Source organism: Ambystoma mexicanum, chromosome 6p, assembly GCF_040938575.1.
Source record: "Ambystoma mexicanum isolate Mex_15411 chromosome 6p, UKY_AmexF1_1, whole genome shotgun sequence".
NCBI lineage: Eukaryota > Metazoa > Chordata > Amphibia > Caudata > Ambystomatidae > Ambystoma > Ambystoma mexicanum.
Window position 1 is genome coordinate 1281179673 of NC_090935.1, and position 24108 is coordinate 1281203780.

General features: G+C 43.2%; 1 protein-coding gene across 16 annotated transcripts in view; it reads right to left on the bottom strand.

The window, feature by feature from the left end:
- Positions 1–24108, bottom strand: part of PTPRD (protein tyrosine phosphatase receptor type D) — a 4803934-nt gene that overhangs the window by 3396022 nt on the left and 1383804 nt on the right. The gene's annotated exons all lie outside the window — the stretch shown is intronic.

The window sequence follows — 24108 nt, forward strand, 5'->3', positions numbered from 1 at the left end:
ATTTGCAATGTGGGGAGGATCAGGCCCCACAAGAATTTGTGCAGGAGTTAAAGCGTGCTTTTGCACAGACCACAAGAAGGGTGCGCACGGATAGCAGAGAATTTATTAATACGTTTTTCCATGCCTTGCCCAAATATATCATGACCCAGCTCGTGAGGGATTTTCAGGAGAAAAGATCTTTAGACTGGGTCATTGAACAGGCTACCCGGATCTATGAGGTGCAGAAACCGATAGATAGCAAAAGTAATGCCCAGAAAAACCCCAAAGCCAACAGCACCCCTGCTGCTGCCAAGGTGGCAGAGGTAAAGGTCACCCCCGTTTTGGATTTGGAGATGGGGGGGCATAAAAACCTACCTGCACCTAATAATGCTAGGCCCAGGAGGTCCTCGGGTCAGTCACAGACAGGGAGCCAAGGAGGCAGCCCCACAAATGGGGTCCCTCGCTCTCCTGATTATGTAAGTCCCCGTTACAAGGGAAATTGACCCATCCTGGGTTATGTGTGGACTCCTCCAGCCCAAGGGGGGGGATCCAGCCAAGCACCTAACCCAGGGAACCTCCCTCCTAACTTCCCACCGGAGGGCAGAAATTCTCCAAACCCTGGGCAGAACTTTTTCCCCAGATATCCACCCGACTTTCAGCCCCAAAACCATCCATCCTTCTTTCCCCAATTCCCTGAGCCCAGACCACTGAATCCGGGAGAGGGGAGGCCAAGGGTGGAGGGGTACCCAAATCTTCCCAACCCGGGGTATTACCAGAGGAGGGACAGCTACCCTTCCCGGGATCAGCCCAGGGGAGAAAACAGGGCCCCGTATCAGCCTGAGCGGGTTTCCCAGTTAGAGCGCCAGGTTCAAAACATGGCGCGGGATCTGGGTCACATACTGAGGGCTCAGCAGAACCCTCAGATGGGCGTGCCGGCGCAGAACTCACCCAACTCTGGACCTGGTGCTCCAGAACAATGACGGGGGCAGCACCCCGATAACTCACCGGTTCCCAGGGAGGAGGCACAAAGGGAAGGGGGGTGTAAAGCCTTGGAGGAAGCTTCCTTCCTCACTTGTAAACAGCCCCTGGAAACCCAGGAACCGGAAACAAAATCTCTTGCCCCTGAAAGTCTGTCTCCTAAGGAGCAGAGGGGGGGTAGGAGAAACAAAAGACCCAAACAGACTCAGTTTGAGGAGGAGGTACAGATCTTCCAATTTGAGGGAGAGGGATCCTCAGAGGATCCTGGGAAAAGGATCTTCTCCTTCAGGGAGGGGGGAACTCCTCCCAAAGAAAAATGGGTCCCTAGGGATGAAAATCCAGACTGGGGAGATGTGGAGACTGAGCTACCGCCGCCCACCATCTCATCCCAGAACCAACAGCTAGAAAATCCCCTGGTTCAAACCCATCCTGGTGACTGCCTCCAAAAAGGGGGGGGCGGCCCAGAACCGGAACCAGGGGAACCCACAATGGCTCTGATCTCCAGTTGCCAAATTTTTCTTTCAGATTCCCAAGGCTCTCCACAGAATTCTGCCCAAATCTCTTCTCTCGCCATGTCCAAAACCAGAAAATTAGCCCACCAGTTGTCCAAAAATGTACATTATCTGTGCCCCCTTGAGGAGAAGGAGGGAAGATACTATGCCCCGGTACAAGTACAGGGGCAGGGTACAATTTTGGCACTGGTGGACACTGCATCTCAAGCTACCCTTCTGTCCAGAAGGGCCTTTGACGAACTAAATGCAGGAAGGGGAGAGAATTACCAAATTCCTCTCACCTCTCTTCCTGGACAACTGCAGAACTTTGACGGGAAGGAAATTCCCGTCGAGGGGACGGCAGATTTGGACATTAAAATTGGGCGACATAAGTTGAAACACCCGGTCATAGTTGTGACCCCAGAGGGCACCCCTTGTTTACTAGGGAATGACCTCCTGAGAAGGTTGTCACCCCTAATAGATTGCGTAAACAAGGTCCTCTGGACCCAGACTAGCCGACCAATAAAATTAAAACAGAGTGTTAACCATGTTAGTTTAAACGGCACCTGCCACATGGTTGAACAAAAATCTGACCAAGTAGAATTCCACTTCCAGAACAACCAAATTCCAGACGTGACAGTAATAGCAGTAGGACAACAGACTGGTGATGGGGGGTCCTCTCTATTTCTGAAAATCAACCTTCCTTCCAGTCTAAAGTGGTATTCCACGCTGGAAGGAAACACTCTGAAATTCTATACTAATCCACAATCAGAAACTCCCACTCCTATAGTCCAGAAAGATGTGAAATCAGCTCAGAGCCTGGCTGATATTCAGCAAATTGGAGAGCAGTTGTTCATCCCTGTTCAGTTAAATGATGGGAAGGACTCTGTTCTCGCTCGAGTGTGTGTGAACAACGGTAAGAGCTTCATCAGCAAAGCCATGTTTCGCCAACTCCCAAAAGATCCAGCCATTCCCACCTTCAAACTGATAGACAAATGGGAAATGGACCTGGAAGCACCTAATTCCAAACATCTCCTGCCAAGCAGGTGTATGCTCAAAATCTCCATTGGCAACAAGAGCATAGTCCATAATTGTTGGGTCGTGCGAGACGTCACTGCCGCCTTTTACTTAGGCAGTGACATTCTCAATCGCTTTGCCATTAGTTTGGACCTAATAAACTTCAAAGCTTGGTCCCGATTAGCGGATAATCCCATGGGCTTTGATGATCCAGAAAAAGCATTTAGGTCAGCTCAATTGCTACCTTATGCGGTTGAAATTCAGGTTAAAGAGGAAGTCACCATCCCAGAAAGGACCCGACAATTCTCCCTGGAAGTGAAAGCTAAAAGAGGACAATATTTGCAAAACCCTGATGCTTACATACATCTAAATGCTTCTCTCCAACAGCAAGGGTTGGGGGTAAACCCAACTCCATTAGTCAACATAGAACATGACACCATTCCAATAGAGGTGGATAACAGCGACTTAAAGAGTATTACTCTAGCCGCAGGCACCATTGTTGGAATGGCGGTTGATGACCGACATTTTTCCATTGATTTAGGTAATGAACTGTTAGGACCAATCCCCAAGGACTGTTTTGACAGTGACAGTGAGGACCATACAACACCAGACAGGATTTTTACCCGGCATGGGGGGAACTTCCTGGTGTACACTTCTTGCCCCTATGGTAAGGAAGATGTGACTTGTGACTTCAGGAGGGATATGGTGATTTTCCAGGTCCATGAGGGCTGCCTTTCCCACCTGAAGCCTCCGGTCCAAATCAGCACTCTGACCAGGGACTTCTCCACCCAGCTGGAGGAGGCCGCGGAGATAGCCAGACCAGAAGTCTTTCCAGGCTTCAGGCAGATGGTGGAAGAGAGAGTCAACCTAGCTGATGCCTGTGTGACTCTGGAACAAAAGCAAAAGTTGAAACAAGTTTTCTTGGATTTCCAAGATCTCTTTGCGGTAGACTCATATGACTGTGGTCGCACTGACATCCACACAACAACAATCCCCACGGACCCTGGCATGACCCCAGTGTTTGTGAAGCAATATCGCTTGCCTCTCGCATCCATGGAGTCCCTTACTGAAATAATTAAGAACCTTGAGTCCCGGGGAATAATCCGTCCAGTCCACAGCACCTTCAATAATCCGGTGCTGGGAATATTGTAGCCGAACGGCCAGTGGAGACTCTGTGCTGACCTCAGGGAGCTCAACAAACGGGTCCATACTTCCCGATGGCCTCTGCCCTACATTGACCAAGGGCTGGCCCAGATCCAGGGGTCACAGGTATTCACAGCAATAGACCTGACCAATGGATACTGGACTGTGCCTGTCAGTAGGGAGGACCGATACAAGCTGGCTTTTACCTTTGGGGGCCAGCAGTACACATGGACCCGGACTCCCTTCGGATACCTCAACTCCGGTAATGAGTTCAATATTTTCCTACATAAGGCCATGCCCGACCTGGGTGCGAGGGGTAACCTGGCTTATGTAGATGATGTCCTCATCAAAAGCTCAACTGTTGAGGAACACATAGCGGAGATCCGTTATGTTCTAACACAGTTGAGGGCCGCCGGAGCAAAACTTTCCTTTCAGAAAGCACAGTGGTGTAGAACCCGTGTTAATTTCTTGGGGCATGAGATTACTCCTCAGGGTCTCTGTCCCCAGGAAAAGAAAGTGGAAGCACTTCAGAAACTGAAAGACCCCACAACTCTGCGGGAACTAAGGAGCCTCCTTGGACTGACTAATTACAGCAGAAAGTTCATTGAGGGCTACGCAGAGATCACCAGACCCCTGATTCATCTCCTGAAGGGGGGGGGTCAAGTGGGAATGGGGTCCAGAACAAGCCGAGGCGGTAAAACAACTCAAAAGAAGCCTCTCACAAGCGCCTTGCCTAGCTTACCCTGTCAGAAACAAGGAGTTCTTCCTGGAGACAGGGTTCTCTAATACGTGCTTGACGGCAGTATTATACCAAAAGCATGACAAGGTCAATAAAGTAATCTCCTATGCGAGCAAAACTTTATCCTCTGTGGAGGAAAAATTCAACGATTGTGAGAAGGCACTCCTGGCAACGGTGTGGGCATTGAAGAATTACCGCCCGTTTATCCAGGGGGAACACATCATAGTGGAGACTCCACACCAGCCTCTGCAATATCTCCAAAGTGACAGAATCCGGGCCGGAAATGTGAGTAATTCCCGAATTACTTCCTGGATTCTGTCAATGCAAGGCTTTCCTGTGGAGGTCCGATATGGCCAAAACAAGAAGAGTCCCCTCGCGCAAGGTCTGGCTGACTTGCATGATTGTGCCAGAGAAAACTGTCTCGAGGACGAAGGTCTAAAAATAAAGGACAACATGGAGGCATACCTTAATTCCCCCCACAAAGTCTTTGAAGAAGACAAGTGTGAGGGAATGCCCACTGTGTATGTGGATGGATGCTCTTACCATGTTGACAACGACGGGGAGAAAGAACTGGTGGCCGGCGTAGGGAATGCATGGGTGAATGAGTCCCCAGAACCCTCCGCTGGATACAAAATTGGTCCCCGAAGTAGTCAGGTGGCAGAATTGATGGCTGTGCATCAGGCCATCCTCACTGCTGTCCAGCATCAACTCCACGAACTGGTCATAATCACAGATTTGGATTATGTACGGAACGGGTTCGTGGAGCACCTGGTTAATTGGAAAACCAGAGGCATGTTATGTGCTGACAACAAACCCTTGAAACATGGGAAGTTGATCCAAAACATTGATGATCTGGTCACCTCGAATGAGATGACCATCTATTGGAAAAAGATCAAGGGTCATTCCAAAGTAGAGGGACCAGACAAAACTGGAAATGACTTAGCTGATCAGCTGGCCAAAACCGGGGCCATCCAAGGGGATCTAATTGAGATTGAGTCCCTGTTGGGGGAAATCCAGGTCACTGCTATCACTAGGTCCCAGACAAATGCTCACAACGACCTTTCAATTGCACAATGGAGTAAGGAGACCCCTGATGCTGATTTGATTACTGCTCAAAAGGGGGATCCAATAATTGGTAAATTTTACCAGCACCTTGAGGACCCTGAGAACTTTCCCCTGACGGATACCGATTATATTGGGAAAGAGGACCTAAGAGTGTTGATGAAATGTCCAAAAATGTTCTGAATCCAAGACGGTTTGCTGGTAAGGAAATCCAAAGCTGGCCACGATCAGTGGGTGGTTCCTACCTCATTCCGAAGCCTGATGTTAAGTCATGCCCATGATGCGGCCACTGCCGGTCACAGGGGGTTTCACACAACATTGGAAATCTTAAGAGAGGTTGCATACTGGCCACACATGGGGCAGGACCTCGACCAATACTTGAAGGGGTGTCTTGTGTGTGCACAATTTCAGCCATCATCCCTCACGCACTGTGCGCCTCTCCAAAAGCGGGGGATGACCCTGCCATGGTCAGATTTACAAATCGACTTTGTAGGCCCTGTGATTCGCTCTGCTAGGGGGAATAAGAACATTTTTACTGTGACATGCTTGTTTACCAAGTGAGTGGAATGTCTCCCAGCCCCAAATTGCAAGGCAGAAACTGCAGCTGCCTTGATGATTAACCACATCTTTTCCCGTTTTGGTCTACCTCAAAGGATTGAGTCAGACAGAGGTAGCCACTTCACCAGTGAAGTAATGACAAAGATGTGGGAGATACTGGGGGTCAAGAGAAAGCTGCATATTGCTTATAGACCAGCTTCTTCTGGGGCAGTAGAGAGATATAACCGAACCATTGTGAGCATATTAAAGAAGTTTGTGGCAGATTCTGGGCCAAGTTGGGATATCCGATTACCTCTGGTCCTAATGGCCATCAGATCTACCCCTTCATCTGCAACCAAAATGTCACCATTTGAGTTGATGACTGGGCGCAAGATGGTGCTTCCCCAGCATTTGCTCTACAGGACCCAAGAGCAGACACTGATAAATGCCTCCACTACTCATGAGTATGTGGAGAATTTAAGGAAACACCTCCAACATGCTTTTGCTTACGCTCAGCGGAATCTAGAAAGATCGGCTGATAGCATGAAGACCCATTATGACCTGAAAACTTCCAGGAAGGAATATCAGGTGGGGGACCGGGTCTATCTATACAACTTCCAAAGGAACCAGGCCAAGCAGCGCAAATTTTTGCCTACATGGAAGGGACCCTTTGAGATCATCGAAAAAATCTCCCCTGTGGCCTACAAAATCCACATCCCCAAAGGTCCTTTGGCAGCGGGGGAAGACAAGTGGGTCCACATAAACCAGTTGAAGTGTTGCCATCCCAGGCACGCTCTGCAACAACTGGAGGAATCCTCTGGAATCCTAGCGGGTACTGTCTCGGACTAATTCAGTTCCAATCATAAAACATACCACATCTAGTCTTTAAAATATTGCGATTTGCATGAAACTGTCTCTTAGTTATACTGTTTTTTTTTTCAAAATAAGAATGTAATGTTTCGTGATGATGAAATGCATATGCTGCCCCACTATCTCAACAGTGGTGGAAAAACGTCTATGAGTAGGTATTGCCGCTCTTCCTTTGTCGTCCTAGGAGAAAGAAAACCTGGAGACGGGCCAAGGAGGACGATCCGGAGACCGGGAGCAGAGACGCGATGGGCCCTGTGTACCGCCCAATACTCCCATCAGGACCGGCGAGGAGAACCGATCGATCAGTACCGGATGGAGAAGAAGATGCTGAGCTGTGCCATTTGCAGAATTGGAAGAAGATTATGCGGACAGACCGGTGCGTGGGTCAAAACCCTTGTGCACCCGACTCCCCATCGACTCAAATTCAAAGTGCAGTCGCGTGGGGGGGCTTGTTGGGTGTCCTGACCCACGTTTAAGCTATCATGCTACAACATTTGGTGCTGTGGGCTTAGAAAATTCAAGATGGCGGAAAACCCACATGTGCGCCGAAATCCAGGAAAGCTGCGCAGTTTGTGCGCACACCAAAATGGTTGCCTCACTTGCCACCCACCAGTGCGAGAATGATAGGCCGGGGTGCCATGAGGGAAATGGGTTGCCAAAGGAAAAACAGTAGCGCCGGTTAGCTTCAAAGCGCTTTAAAACCACCCTGTGTTTCTCAAAATGTCTATTTTAAACATTGCAACACATCTAAAAACTCACTGGACACCAGCAGACATTTGGTAGAATGGAGTGTTGTGTGCCTACAAAATCTGGGAAATGAAGAGCCCAAAACAATGCTTATAACAAAACTGCTATGGAGTCAGCAGTTTAAGTTGCACTGGATTTAAAGACACTAAAATCGAAAATGTTTAGATTAAATGAGTGACCTATGTTTGGTGTCACATGCCTTTGTAACTGTTGAAATGTCATAGTTTTGCACTTAGAATCAGCATTCTAGCTGCATGTGTAAAATTGCAAGTTAATTTAAAAAGCAACAAAAAAACATGACAGTTAGCTGAAAGTCTGGCTTAAGGAACTTGATTTTGCTTGACAGCTACCCCCATCAGGAGTGAAACTTGAGTCACAACTGTGTTCCCAGGCCTATCTGCCTTTTGCTGGCCACACTAAGGATATACCATCTCTCTGATAATTGAATTAAGGGGAGCCCCCTACAGAATACAGGAGCTCTGAACAATGTAACCCCCTTCACCCAGGCAGATGGTTTATGGCAGGAGTCGTAAATGGTCGTAAAAAGTGGCTTCCTCCTGAAGGAAAGGGGAGGAGCACTGCCTGTGAGAGCAAGCTGGCTTGGCAGAACTGGAAAAACCAGAAATTCAACCTTGTGCTGAGGGTAAACCACACCCCTTTGGAGCCAGAACATAACTTTAAAAAGATGGATCATTCATAGAGCGGACATGTGAAAATTTTATAAATGATACCATAATTCTTGTGATTTTTCTGCCCACAGTTTAAGAGGTTTTTAGAACCGGTGCTATGTTCAGGGGGTTTTAGCGGAAAAGTGGATATTACTCTAAATGTATGCATGTTAAAAATCTGAAACTTCATCAATTAATGTCCCTACTCCCTGCGCACATGTATGTAAAGTGGGGTCAATGTCAGAAATGGCAAAATCAGTTAAAAAGTGAAATATGTGCCATTTCTGAATGCAAGCTCCTAGAAACAGCAGATTTGGGACAGAGTATACCTCATGTGATATGTGACATGGGTATGTAATTTCAAACAACTGTGTAACTGTGAAATATGTGTTTTGATCATATATAGATTTGGGTGCACAGATGACAGGGGAGTTTTTTCAAGAGATCATAAATGGCTGACATCACTCTGACACAACTTAGCTCCCCCAATCAGGGGAGAAATGAAAGCTGGACCAATGACAAGTGAGAGGGGCAGGTTTAGTTATGACCAACACACACACCCACTTGCAGAACATATAAATGGACTACTGAAACTTAGGTAGAGACCTTCATTTCCATCTGCAGCTGGAAGCTCTGCCGGAAAAATCCATACTTACCTCCATCAACTTTCAAAGAGCCAACACTTAGACTCCAAGATAAACAGAGACTTCAAATCCCTCAATCTCCAGAATCCAGAAGCAGTGCTGTACCTAGAGAGAGAGAGCAGAGCTGACCCAGACCCATGTTAGCAGTTCCAGAGACCAGACGCTGTGCCCAGAGACCGTCCGAAGTCCAGACCTGTTGACCAGATCGTGACAAAGCCGCCTTCCTGTTTAAAATCTCTTGTGAGTACTCAGCAAAACTCAGAACACATCTCTTAGTTAAAATAATATAATTCAATCTATTTAATCTAAGTAGAACTGCCTCCTAACTGTCACTTGTCATTTTCTAGTTGCAAGCTGCACTTGTTTTTTTTTTAACTTTAAAATTTCAAATCTGAAAAACGACCTTTACTAAATCGCTCATATCTCCGCGACCGTTTGTCTTAGAGACTTGCAGTAACTTTCATCTGGAAGCTGAGATCCTAGGCTTTCTTAGGACCCCAAAACGATAGTGATAGTCCTTGAAGTTCCTCTGTAATAGCGCTCGGCGCATTCGCAAATTTTACCGCGATTTGCAAATTTCTTCACGTGTAAAAATCAGCAGCTGCTTGCCTTCCATTTGCCAGAAACTCGTTTGCCTCATAAAAACTATCCCTGAATCATTGCAAGAGTGAGCCTGAGCTAATATTAACTAGATACCACTCACCCTGAACCTCTAGAGGGAATCAAAAGGATTTTAGCATACTTTTCACTGAATTGCCAGCACATATCAAAGCATTTTGCCTGTGTTTTCAAAACTCCTATCTGTTTTCTTTAAGCTTGCTGGGGTGAACTGAATCACATTTGATTGCATTTCTGAGAACTGTGTGCCTTCCTTCCATTTCCTTGCATTGCATAAAAGGGGGGGGGGGGGTAAATTGTCCAAGAAAGTGATTACATTGTCTTTTGCTGAAATCCTATCAAGTGATTTTTTGTACTGCATTTCATTCAACATTGCATCCATTTGAACTCTATAAAGCATTCGCTATCACATTATTCTTCTGTCCCTATTTACCAGTGTGCTACCTTATCCATTTCATGTCAACTCCTTAGTGATTATAAAGAAGTGTGCTAGTGCCAGATTCTCCGTTGTTAATCTTTATCATATCAGATTAAGTGTGATATTCAATTATTCATTTATTATAAAGTGTGATATATATTGTTTAAATTATCAAATAAACCTTTTAACTTGCAAAACAGAACTACTTCTTGGCTCAGTGGGGTCAGGAGGATTCCAAGAGAGGGGTGTTATATAGGGGTAGTCATCCAGAACGCATGAACTGGACATAAAGATATATCAATAAGGGTTTTCATTCAGTATTATAGACTAGGCGTTGACTTAGCTGTAGTGTTGAATTGAATCCTCTTACATCTACTATAGTTGGCTATGCAGCTAAATTCATTTCAGTGGCTCTACTCTAATATGAAACTCAATATACTTCAGTTGTTATACTTTAATATTCAGCTGAATATAATACAGTGTCTATAATCTAGTATGCACCTAGATCCAATACACTGTCTATACTCTACTATGCGTCTAGATTCAGTGAGTGGCTATACTCTAGTATGCACGTAGATTCCTAGAGATGGGAGTCCATATCTGTATCATAAAATGCTAAAACGCCAAGAGAGATAAGCAAATCTATTCTATTTTGGTCCGAGACTTCTAAGGTTCTCTCTTTCATGTAGCACAGGCATGTTTCAGTCAGTATGGAGGAATGTGATGGCACACCGAAATTCGTTAGTTGAGAGAAGGGGTTGTTTTCTAGACTTTTTGGTAAGAAAGGGATATAGGAAAATGGCAAAAATAATCTGTGATTTTAGGAACACCGTGATGCTTTTTGAGCAAAATAGTAATTATTGCTACCTTACTCTCTGCAAATAGAACCCCACCATTAATAAAGTGTTGCTTTTTTTGGTAATCGGTTGAGGTAAACAATCAATTACCTTCTACAGTAGTTACAACAGACATGGGTGACATTGTTCATGTGATGGATTGATGTGTTTTTTCTATTCCATAACCCCCTTAGGGATCACCATACAGATGTCTTGTTGAAGTGGACTCAAGTATGAGTCACTGAACTTGGACTCCTGTGTTTTATGCAATTTCAATTGGGCAGGAACTTTCATATGTCCAAGGAATTTACAGAAGGCAGGACAAATAACTAAGATAGTGGGTATAAAGCAGGGAGAATTCTACTAGCACTGGGTTCTGAAACCTTTGACTGTCCAGTTATTTTGGAATGCAACTTCCACCAGACCTGTGGGGTGTGGTAGAAGAGGGCAGGGTGTTTATCACTTTCCTCAGCGGGTGCCCTCCTATGGAATAGCCTCCCCCTCCCATGCACCTTGAGCAGGATCATCTCAAATTTCCAGAAGCTCTTTAAGACTTTCCGTTTTTCCTTCTCCTTCCCTTCTTCTCTACTCTGCTAATCCCACAGTTGCTGAATCGGTGTTCTGGGCCCTTATGCATCCTTGGTGCTCTAACCTTCCACAGCAATTCTGCCCCGGTGCTGTCTAGCAACAGCACTTGCATCTGCACACCCTCTGCTACAGAGGTTTGCACTTAAATCTCCTGCGCCTGAGTCTGTGTAGCACTCAACAATCCTAGCACTTCATCTGTGGCTCACCCATGAGCTCAGATTCCCCAGCACTTACCCACTCCTTCCTCTTCCTTGATGCACTTACACATTCTGAATACTCCCAAGGCATAGTAGGCAAGTCCCTTTTTCCCCCAACTTCTCTTAAATTTTGAGTTTTTTAATGTATTTCCCACCCTGGTTCCCTCCCTGCCCTATGGGCACTTTTCAACAGTATTTTCTTATTGCATAAGCACCTAACAAGCAAACAATACAAATATAAATAAATAAATAAATAAATAAATAAATAAATAAATACATAAATAAATAACTAAATAAATAAATAAATAAATAAATAAATAAATAATGAAAGGCCCCAAACTAACAGAATTGAAGGGCAATGTGAAAGTTACCTACTTGTCATTACCAAAGGAATAGTAACATTTTAATTTGCAAAGGAAGAAGAAATTCATAGGTCCCTTGCACATGAAAAACAGGATTTTCTGACACCAAAACGACTGTGCATGTGTGTTTGCAGTTTAAAACAAGCCAAGAGAAAAATGTTCCCCTGCCAACATAAAGCTGTCAGGGAAAAGGCATGGTATGTGTAATCAAGATGTTATGTTTATTATGCTTCACGTTCAAAATACCGGAAACAAGGGAAAAGAAAAACGTTGTTCCATGGGACATGTGAAGAGCTCATTTCAGCCAAGGACAATGGGCAAAGGTCACAAATAACTCCTCCACTGAAAGCCTGACTTGCATCCCAACTGTTTACAGCTACAATAACATGTGGTTTGCCTAAAATGTGATGAAAACAGACATCCCTAGACCTACTGTCTCTGAGGGCAGGTCTGATTAGACAAAGGCTCTGGTGGTTGCATGACCAAAGAAGGGGGTATGTATGAACACATCGGCTATATTTAAGGCTGAACTCTGGATGAAAAAATTCAGAAAAATAGATGTTTTTCAGTTAAGAGGACAGGCTGCCAGATGTCTGCATTGGGGGATCACTTTGTAGCAAATGCATCCACCATTTACAATCTGCACCCTACACCTCAAACAACAAAGAGAATAATCAAAACACTGGCCCAGAGAGGCACATCACTCTGGAGGCAGGAGACACCCAGTTTGCATATTCCAAAGATTGCTATTAATTAAAAAGTACTCTTATAACTGAGCCAAAGGTTGTACTTTCTTGATTGATGTGTCATTTTTTAGGTAATTTCCAGGAGATTTTGGTGATATAGAATTCCTCCACCTCTAATTCAGGGTATTGTAATGGCCATCTAAAATGGGTTGCTGGCTGATCTGAAAATGTTCCAAATTTGAGAGTCGGCAAATGGGTGGAGATAATATTAGGAATATGGATAATAAAGTGCATGTTCCTAACGATTATGCTCTTTGTAAATATGGCAGAAAAATGTCAAATGGTCATACAAAATGGTGCAGACCTGGCTGTCATCTTATTTAAATTCCCATGATTAGCAGAATTGGAAAATATGTATATTATGTCAGTTACTAGTAAATCACACAGTTTTGACAAATAACTAGTGTTTGCCAAAAATCTGACATGAAAACAAATGGCGATTGCAAATTGGAATTGCACATTTCTGCTAAAGACTCCTAAATCAATCCTTAGAGAGGAGCTGCAGTTGGGAGGAGAGAGAATGGTAACTGTCCAATCCTATTTGTGAGAACTCTTGCAGGGTACTCCCCAAGATTGTATATTTGATATTGTCATTGCTTCTATATAAAGTGGACGCACCATAAGGAAGGGACCGAGCTTCTGAAACCTACCATCTGACAGTCACAAGAAAACACCAAAAGGAGATTTTGTAGAGATTGCCTGTGGGTGGAGCTGTCTATTTCTGGGAATGTCTAAACACTGACTGGGTCCTTTGGTGGGGAGCTGGAGCCCATCCCTGAGAGTGGAGTGACCAGACCCCTGCCCTGTCCTTGAGAGGGTCCTGACATGCAACTGGCTTTCCTGAACTATAAACAGAGGTTTTCAATGCAAGTAGAATTGAACCATTTGAAACAAAAAGGTGGGGGGTCTGCTGGCCGAAAATCCTTTCCCTTTATAGTGTGTGGGGGGGGGGGGTCAAAACTGTGTAGATCCTTAGCCTAATTAAATAAAAACCATATTAATTTAATTAATCCCCCTTGGCAGAACACCACAGGGTGATTTTAGTTCACATTATTCAAAACTAACAAATCTCATTTCCAATGTGTGCTGAAAACTATACACTGTAATTTAATTGGGTAGTCCTGTGTGTGTTCAGCTTCTCCAACACAGGGATTTAAGTGGAGGGGTGTCTGAAATCCAAAATTCCCAACTCATCCCAATTTTTGCCATCCAGATTCCCCAAGACAGACCTTTAAGTGGAATGGGGTCTGAAACCCGACATTCTCAAATCCTCCCAATTTTTACCATCCAGCTTTCCCGACATAGGCCTTTAAGTGGAGTGGGTTCTGAAACCCAGAATTCTCAAATCAACCCAATTTTACTGTCCAACTTCCCCAACACAGAACTTTCTGTGATCGGGGTCTGAAAGCAGACCGCTAAATCACCCTGTGTTTATTTTAAACCAAAATTGTGGGTGAAATCATAGTTGCCATATGCATTTGTACCAATCTATAAACCCAACTGCTCGCCTTTTCAGCATGCAGAAGGATCGAAATTGCACAGCATTACGTATCATTTGTAAATCACATGTAAATCACGTTTGTTCTTTGACCAGTTTGATTATTACTTGAAGTGCAATCTGTTAAAAAAAAAGAAATGTATTGTAATTTGTGTGATTTATTTGTGCAACAATAAGTTAATTGTGAGCCACAACGAAGGTGGCATGTGTAAGTTATTGTGATATCTATTACTTCTAATTTAAATGAATACAAATATATTTCCTGTACACCGGCCTGGTTCTTGGCTAATCAGTAGCTCAGCGGGAGGGATCCAAGGTGTATTGGATGAATTGGAGATAGGGCTCATAAAATAACTAACATTAACAGTTTATTGTGTGACATTTATCTTGGGGAGGGAAGGTACTCCCGTTGTTCAGGGTGGCCTCTCAATAACCCATTAAAGACCCAGCCAGCATAGTTAATGGTGAGGGATTATAGGTGTCATAGACCAAAACATCTGGAGAGCCATAAGTGGAAGACACCCATACTAGTGGAACAGGGGATCAGATGTCATCAGCCTGATATTACATGGTATTTGGCTGTTAACCCTCAGAAAACCTGCTCCATGATGGACATTGACCCTGAAGTAACTAGCAGCAAGAATAGTTTGTTAATGTGTCTATTCTTGTCCAATCCACATGTGCATTGGAGTCTTTAGAGACCTCTGAAAATGTCCTCATATTGTTGCTATTTTCGGCTTACCAACTATGGCACATGCCCTAGTAAATTATAGGTTAGGCAAAGCTATATAGCACCTTGCCTCATCATTGTTTCATTTCAACTTGTGTTTAGAGAATTCTTTTGAAATCAGAGGTGTCATTGCTTTAATATGTGTATTGAACACATTGGGCAGCTTTACTCATAGGTGTATTTAAAAAAATATAAATTTATGATTTTCCACTTCTGTTGGTTTTGTTGCACCTGGTTTAACATTGATGGACCTGATTCATAAATATGGCACCATTAGTAACTCTGATTTACCCTTGAATCACACTTGGAGATTGCTTTTCAATAAATAAAATAAGTTAAACTGAGTAACTCTGATTAACTCCTAATTTACAAAGTCAGGGTTACTCATATTAGCCAAGCAGAATGTAACACTGGGTCATTATCCGCCCGTGAATCCTTCGGCCGGGATTCCACACCCATTGTTCCCAACGGGGGGTGTGGCAGCCCCTCAGCCAATGAGAAGGCTTGAAGCGGGACTATCCCCCCTATTTTCTCGGGAACAGAAGTTTTCCCAGCGTGTCTGCTCCCAATTGCTGCCATGGAAAGGGATAATTGACTCTTTTTCCCCTTCCCCAGTGGCCATTTTCTCAGTCATTTTTCTGCAGCGTTTTGGGACAGAAAAAAACTGCTTTTAGTACCCCGGTCTCACAGATCTTGCGTGCCGGGGTACTAATAGCAATATACCCTTCGTGGCAGGGGCATTACCGAGTCAGGTAATGCCCCGGGGCCTTCGTTAAGGTCCTTGCTTCACTCGAGCCTATAACTATGGGTCCCGTGGCATTACCTTACTCGGTAATGCCCCCGCCGCTCGGGGCATATTGCTTAAGTATCTTCTGTTTTGAATCGAATAGACCTCTCCAGGTGTGATAATAAGAACATGTTGCCATAAATCTTGAATCAACTCATTTCATAAATATATTCGCACTAGTAACCTTTTACAAGGCTATATATTTCAGGTTGTAGCGTCAGCCTTTGAATGTATCTCCCTATAGCCTGGTGTGATAGCCCTGATGGATAAGCACATCTTTCATCTTTCCTACGACAGTGAAATCAATTGGTTGATCATCAGACTATTTTATCACAGTGTTAGATATGTGTGGAATCCAGAATTCATTTGTATGCACAAATATGAAATTAGTATTGTCAATTTCATGTGCACTTAAATGACCCCCTCCCCCTGAGTTCTTACTCAATTACCACTGCACTTTGTATTACAGTTCTATCTGTGGCGATGAAAAGTATGCAACAAATCAATGTATTAAAATGTTATTTAATATTGTGGTTTATGTTTATGGAAGAAAATAAAGTTGCTTTAGAATCTGCATACAGTATCTGCTTTAAGAAGACATACACAGCCCAGGAAATACAGAAACATCACTCTACACTTTAACAGAGATGTTCAGAATCTATTATATCTGCACTTCTGTGCCAAATTGAAAAATGCATCTAGTTAATAATAACAATAATTGGAAATGAGTAAATTGAATTGGAAATGGTATGCCGCTTTGTTTCTGCAGATGTTCCTGAGACATGCAGCTGCCAAGCACTTGGCAAAGCTGTGCCCGAACCACTTGACTAGTATTTAAATGAAACCCACAAAAACATTTTGTTATTCATAGACACACTGTACAATGAATCATTGTGCTTTTTTATTGCACATTTGTTCTAGCCCCGTGTGCCTTGCATTTTAAATATTGGACAATTAACTAGCAATTATGGCTATTAATGTGGCGCTATTTTGTTGGAAGATGGCTCCCACTTTGCAGTAAATGGTGAAGAACGGATAGTTTCACATCTTTGTATGGGACGATCTCGTATTTGTTAAGAAATCGTTTTCCTGGAATATCGGTCCACATGCATATAAGGTTACATGTCTTTATATAGAAACATTTTATGAAGAATGCACTTACAACTAAACTTTTATATCGAAAAATATAGCATTTTTTTGGGGGGGGGCGGTCCTCCCATGATCCCCTGTTTCCCACTCCTAAAAACCCATCCCAACTGTTTCCCAACCAGATTTAACCCTTTACCCCACTCCAAAGTGCATTCTTCGTAAAAGGTTTCATTATAAAAGATTTGATATATGTTCATTCTTTATAACATTTTCGTTATAAAAACTACATACCGTATAATATTTAAAATGACCAGGCCATAGCTGCGCCTTCCGATGTCATGTATGCAAAAAACTCTATGACTAACTTAAAATTACATATTAACACGAGAGTGCATTTCCATATATCTACTGGTTTTCAAATGATCTCCAACGAGCAACCAGGGATGTAGAAGCCCTGGAATGCTCAAAAGGAAAATGTAATGGCTTGATATTTTAGGGAGCCCTTCCACGGAATTGAGAGTATCCACAGCATGCATGTCTTTGTTGTAGAATAACTATTGTTAGATTGCCTATTGTGAAATATGTTAAATGTAGGTAGTTGTAATAGGGGAAACTATTTTAAACGTAACTAGTTAGATGTATCTGATCAGAAAACAGTCTACGATAAGGGTTGGGGGAGGGATTGCGGAAAATGGGTTGCATGTGATTTTATCGAATCATAAAACAATTAATGAATTTACATTTTTTTGTTTTGTTTTTGGGCGTGCCCCCCCAAAGTCCCCTGTTCTTTTTTTTAATTAATACTTTTCCCGACCCCCAAAACTACTATTCCCATCCCCAACCACATATATATAGTTTTAACAAATTCGTTTTTTTACAGGTGTTTTGGGTTTGTTCAAAATTCAATTAGTTGTTTTGCATTCGCTAAAATCCCTGCATGCCATGTAGATGCAATACACCAATCAAACAATCAATCAATCCTAGACAAGCCCAGTAATCCTGAAACAAAAGGTGAGAGAAGGTAATGATATAATTAACTATGCCATTGGCAAGGTAAGCTGTAGACAGACCACCCATACTTTTTAAAAAGGCATTAATACGTACACTGTGCTCTTCTTGCAGTGAAATGATTTAAAAGAGCAAACCATCTAAGATGCAGTCCTGAAACAAAGTTGTGTAGTTTAATTGAATTCACTAGTGCATAAAATATGATTTTTGACCTGTAGCAGAAAGAGGCAGAGACCTGTCGTATCAAAGCACCGAGCCGGCAAGGGCAGCTGTGGATGGTGCTCTCATATGCCTCAAAACATTTTTGTGCTTTACTTGGTGCTAAATCTCTTTGGTTCCCATTTAATTCTAGGTTACTTCTGTACCTGTCAGTCCATGTTGAGAGCTGTGTTTACTTTCATTAGTGTCATTAGTGTCAACATCACCAGGTTTCTGGTGAACTGAGGGTCTGCATCAAACCCCACGAATGTTGAACAGCATACTGGGAGGTCAGTTGTATGGACACTGGCCAGAACCTTCTCACTGTCCATGCCAGTCTTGACCTCAAATGCTCCTTCGAGTGATACATTCTAATGCCTCACTGAACACTGTCCCACAACTACAATAGTTCCTCACCCTCAAATACAAATGTATTTGCCATCTTATGTTCAAATGACTCTACCAGAAGCAACTTCAAGGTACTAACCGATACATTTTACAACTAGGACCCAACACAATTGCAAGATTCCTGAGTGAAATGTACCCTAAACATCCATGCTTAGCCGTTCTTCTTCCAGGATTTTGACTTTGTCAAGAGGTTCTTCATGAAATTGCCATAAAGAAATGAAAGTGAGAGAGCAGTCATCCACAATCTGCTTAGCATAGAGAAAGCACAAACACGTTCCCCACTACAGACTGCCATGTCAATGTAGCTCGGGATCATGGAGATTTCTATCTCAGCCAATGATCCATCAGTTGGCCTAAAGTCTGATACTTAAAATATCCCAACTCTATGATTAAAACAGGGGATGTGAAATGGAATTGCTGATCATGAATAGATCCTGGTGAATTCCATGTCCACTGTGATTATGCAGTCAGCCATAACCCTAATGTCTAGAGCCTGGGGAATGTTTGGATCTTGAAATGTATAGGATTTTCACTAAGGAAACTAACACTTTGTGCAAATGGACATTCTTTATGAAGTATTGTGCATGAGCACATTTAATCCATGACTATGTCAGGCAAATATCCTGTATCTTCGACCACCATAATCCGCTTTTGACAACCAGAACTAAACATTGTTGAGCGTAGGGCAGCTTAGGCTATCAGCCAATCTTATGCTTAGTTCTCTTGGACAAAAAGTCATGTGATTGACACTAGTTGAAACCTCTTTCAGTAAATTATAATTCAACCAGAGTGTTACAGTACTCTCTCTTGAACATTGTACTGATAGCGTAATAGACTGTCTATGTCGACCCATTGCATAGTAAAATCCAGTAAAGTTTTCTGAAGAACCAAAAAAATCTGTAAATAAGAAGTAGAATAAGTAATGAAATGTGTTAGATGTGCATGTGTCTCATAATCATTGTGCATTTCCTGATAATCTGCGTCGTTTTACCTAAACTCAATTTGCTCATCGCTATTTCCCGGGCAAACCTTCATATATTGCCTTTATATAATCCAAACAATAGCTCATCAGAACAACAAAGACTTCCACAAAATCCTAGGTCAGTGTATGTGCCAGGATTCATGAAGCAGTTGAAACTTAAATAAAGGTGAGCTGGGGACTGAACATTATCAAGGGGTCTTGTTTAGCTCACAATCTATCACTATTCATGAATGCCTAATGTTCTGTTTAATGGGGAGAAGGGCAACACAGATGTTAGGGGTCTGTACTAGTACAGAAAATAGTTTGCAAAGTCCCACTACAAGAATGTTCATTCGTATAATCCAATCATAAATTGCAAAGGCCTTCCAAGCAATTCTTATCTAGATCTCATCTCTAGCACATGTAGCAAACTGGAGTGAAGACAGTGGCTACCCTACTGGTGTAGCCTCTAGAGCAACATATATTTAAAGTCCACTTGTGCTCTTGCCTATGTTCTATGGTACAAATATAATTTCTACTGAAAAAACTCATTACATTTTTGTTTTATTTTGTGCCCTCAACCCTATGCTTTCCCCACTGCAATCCCCTCCCGACCCCATCCTGTTTTACTCCAAACCCATATATATTTCAATTCGTTTTTTTAGTGTCATCTTTTCAGTAAACATTGCATCGAAAAAACTGCTGCTGCATAACAACGCATTACCCTTGCCTGCCTTTCATACTCTCATTAATTCTAGTGTTTCCCATCAAACCATTACATTTGAAATATATGAGGTACATTGTGGGTAGCAATGGCACTCAGTTACATGGGGTGTTTCAATCTTCTTGAAACACCCTTTATTTAAGGTTCCCCGTTGTTTTTAAAAAAATATGTAAAGTGCATTATGTGAATGTCTTGAATTATTTCCTTAAAGGAAACAAATTAATCATTAGTGTGTTAAATATGCATTTGGGATATTGAATGATTTGTGTTGACATGTTCAATGTTCCTAAATGTGCAAGAATAATTTGTTCACTTGCACCAAAAATTAGATATTCAACAATGTATCTTTGCATATTTTCTTGAATAATTACTTTTTTTGTTCCTACATTATGTCCTATACTGCATTATATATTGAAACTGCCAGGGGTATACTTATACGTTTTTAAAGTCGTTATGAACATATGTGTGCCATTCTCTAGAATATTTCTACGTTGTTATCCTGAGGTGTGTATTGGTTGGGGACCCATGAATTACCTTCGCCTCCTGGCTGAAACAATGAGGGCACTTGTTCAACAGGTAATGTTGTGACATATTTCAGTTGGAAATGGGTTATGCATGGTCACTGGGTCATTTTGCTGGCTGTACCATATCTTGAGGCTCACTTAAAACCTATCGGAAAACAAGTATATTGTGAAGAGTGGATGTGGGGTAATTATTACCCCACACTTAAATATCGAGCATCATGACACCTCCCACACCAGTCCTAGTCACTGAAAAGGTCACCCACTGGTTCCACAAAAAGCATTACGGTCATGGTATTACACGTGTTAAGTGCCTTGAACATTTGTACCTGCATTCAAGAGTTGGACTGGTTGATAGGTTCCAATAAGCCTGTTTTCTTTTAGCATGTAATATCAGACCCTTGTTCTTGGAAGTTTATTCGCCCCGGGTTTAGAGGTAGTCTATTTACATATTTGAATGTAATATTTATGAAATGTGGCTAATAGTCTTTCCTGAAATTAGTTTCTTTTTATCAAATGTTGTACTCTGTTAGTATGGTCACACAAATCAGACCCATACCATTCTTAAGCTGCAGGATCTATAGATACACTGAACAAATAATACCAATTACCCTTCACACATACCTTAATCAGTGCCTTATGCATATACATGGAAATGGTTACAGAGAGACCTGATTAACAAAAGAGAAGAGACAGGGGTTTACATTCTACTGCACAGTATGGCATGGAACTGTATGGTGCATGCCAGAATCGGGATCCACAATGGTTGCCATGTGGTGGCGTTTTAGGCAGATTCTGTTTCTGAGATTCTATGGTTGGCTGTTACAGACAGTCACCATTGGGGTTAGTGTGTTCATGTATAGGTGTGGACTTTAAAATTAATATGCTTACATGTGTGCAAAGTGTGTTGAAAACAAGTGGCAACAAACGAGCTAATTGTGGCAGCTCACTAGGACTTGCTTAAACAGTATAGCTCGTGTTGTTTGGGCTGGAGCAGAGGAGGCGGCACTGTGTATCAGGCTTTATCTTTGCTTTGTGTCATGTTACTGGGGCTGGGGAGAGGGGCCATTCGGTGCACTGGTTCCCCATGCCCATCTATCAAGCACAGGATGATGTACAGCTACCTGGTTCATTGTGGTCAAGATGCAGCACCGGAATTCTAGGCTTCAAGTGAACAGAGCCTCAGGCCTGCTCCTGGCTGGTGCACAGATCTGGGTCTCAGCAGCTGGGCTGGACATGGTGCCCAGACCACATGGGCAGAGTTCCATGACACAGCTGGAAGGAGGCGTGGAACCAAGAGGTGTCCTAACTATTAGGGTTGCCACAAGAGGCCTGTTTCTTGTGTTGCCTTCAATCAGTTCTGTTGAAAACTCCAGATAATTAATTATGGTTGATCCATGAAAAAAAGACCGAGTTGATAAGTTTGCTAAAGGGCAAAAGAAAAGGTCCTTTTATGACTGACAATGGTTGAGGAGCATAAATAGTAAGTCCAGCAATCAATAAGAACATTCGTTTTTCAACAATAAAAAAGATAGAGTAGAACACGTTCAGTCTCTCCTTTTCCTGACACCATCATGCTGTGAAAATATAGCTGGCAGTTGGAGCCAAACATGGTGGTCTTTATGATTGACAAGTCAGGTGTCAAACTGCTACCAGGAAAGAGCTGAATACAGAGGTTTGAGAGTCAGCTTTCTGCCACTAAACTGATAAGGGAGCTTTCTCATCTTGCTAACAATGAAGGACCAAACCCAACCGAGCAAAGTAAGATGGGGCAGTCAAAGAGATCCACAAAGACGTGTGCTAAATTCTATGAACGTGACACCACGCTAAACTCATAACGTTGCCCTTCGACCTACCACATACGCGATCGCCCACTTTTAGGTTGTTGAAAACAGCGATTGTGTTGTTTCACTATACATTACCATTTCCTACAGTGTTGTAAGAGGGTAACTCTGCAAACCCCTTTCTTCTGATTGGACAATGCCATTATACTGAGGTCCTCCATGAAACAGCCACGAGTACCATTTTCCGTATCCAGTAAGAGGAAGTGGTGTATCCTTGCAGGAGATGACAGGTTCACATTTTGTCCGCCACCCACATGTGCACTGAGTGGCAATCTGTGCAGCATGTAAGGAGGCTATCAATGTGCCTGCTACTCATAACAAAGGGAAGCCAGGCAAACCAGCAATGCATGTATCTCCCTGCTCATACATGCCTCTAAACTGTGAGCATCAGAGCCTTTGTAGAACAAGCAGTATTGTGAAATATTCAGCAATATTTCAGAATGAGTTTCATTTTTCACCATGGACCAATCCCACATGCTCTTCCTTCATTTCCGATTTTCGACGAGTTTGCACACGGCAAAGAGTTACATTGGCCCTCATTACAACACCGGCGGTAACCAATGCGCTATTAGCTCCATGGTTGCTGCCGGTATTGTAACGAGTCCGCCAATGGTAAATGGGGAAATACACCCCATTCCAAGGTTGGCGGGGTGGTAATTCCCCATTTACCATTGGCCCTTCCCCATTCCCATTTTTGCCCCATAGGGCTCAATGGGACTGGGGAAGTCGGTAATTACGGTACCGCAAATTGCAGTACCGTGATTACCTCGGAAGTCCCTTTGCGGGTCCCTACTTTAACGGCTGGTCCAGACCAGCCGTTAAGGTTGGGAGCCGCAAAGGGACCTCGTAATCAGGCGTTAAGGGTTTAACGGCACCGACACCTTTTTACGGCGCCGTTAAACCCTTAACGCCAGGGTCGTAATGACGCCCATTGACTTACATGTGTATGTCCATTTTGCAGTGGAACAGTTGCAGTAAATAAAGCAAGGATTGCCACCAGTGCTTAATTTGTAAATACATAAGTACCAGGGCCCACATATTTTCCACACCCTCCTTTTGCCTTTCCACCCATCGTCATGCTGACACTGGCACAGATGCATGTGCCTGCTATCCAGTCCTCCTGATAAACTAGCGAGCGGCACCCGTTAATGCGGCTACCTGGCTTCTGCCCACGGCACACACCTAAGCCACCCGCCCTGCAGCATTAGTGCTCCCAGTCAGTTAGGCTGACTAGAGCAGAGAGCTGGCATGGCCAACGCTAGTGCCCAGCACTGGCATCTTCTGTATCATTGTTATTCTCTGCATGGGGTGCATTGCTTGTGTGACCAAGACTGACAAGCAGTTAATTGCCAGAACCCCACATTAGAATTGATTCTTAGGCAATACGTGCCGGTGCTCAGAAATAAGCTCCAGGGCTCTGCCCTGACAACCCCCGCCAATTCGATCGGAGCAGACTTGTAAAGTACCAAAATCCTCCCAAGTATGTCGGATTAAACCATTTGTCAAAAGAACACACATTGTAATTTAATATTTCTAACACAAACATACCACTTTCTACATGAGTTTTCAGTGTCACATATTATTATCAATTCTCTTATCTTAACATCACTGTAAGAACGCTCTACAAATCGGGTATACAATGCATCATTGCAATCGCTGCTTCTGCTTGCATCACATGTGCATGTTTGCACGACATTGAA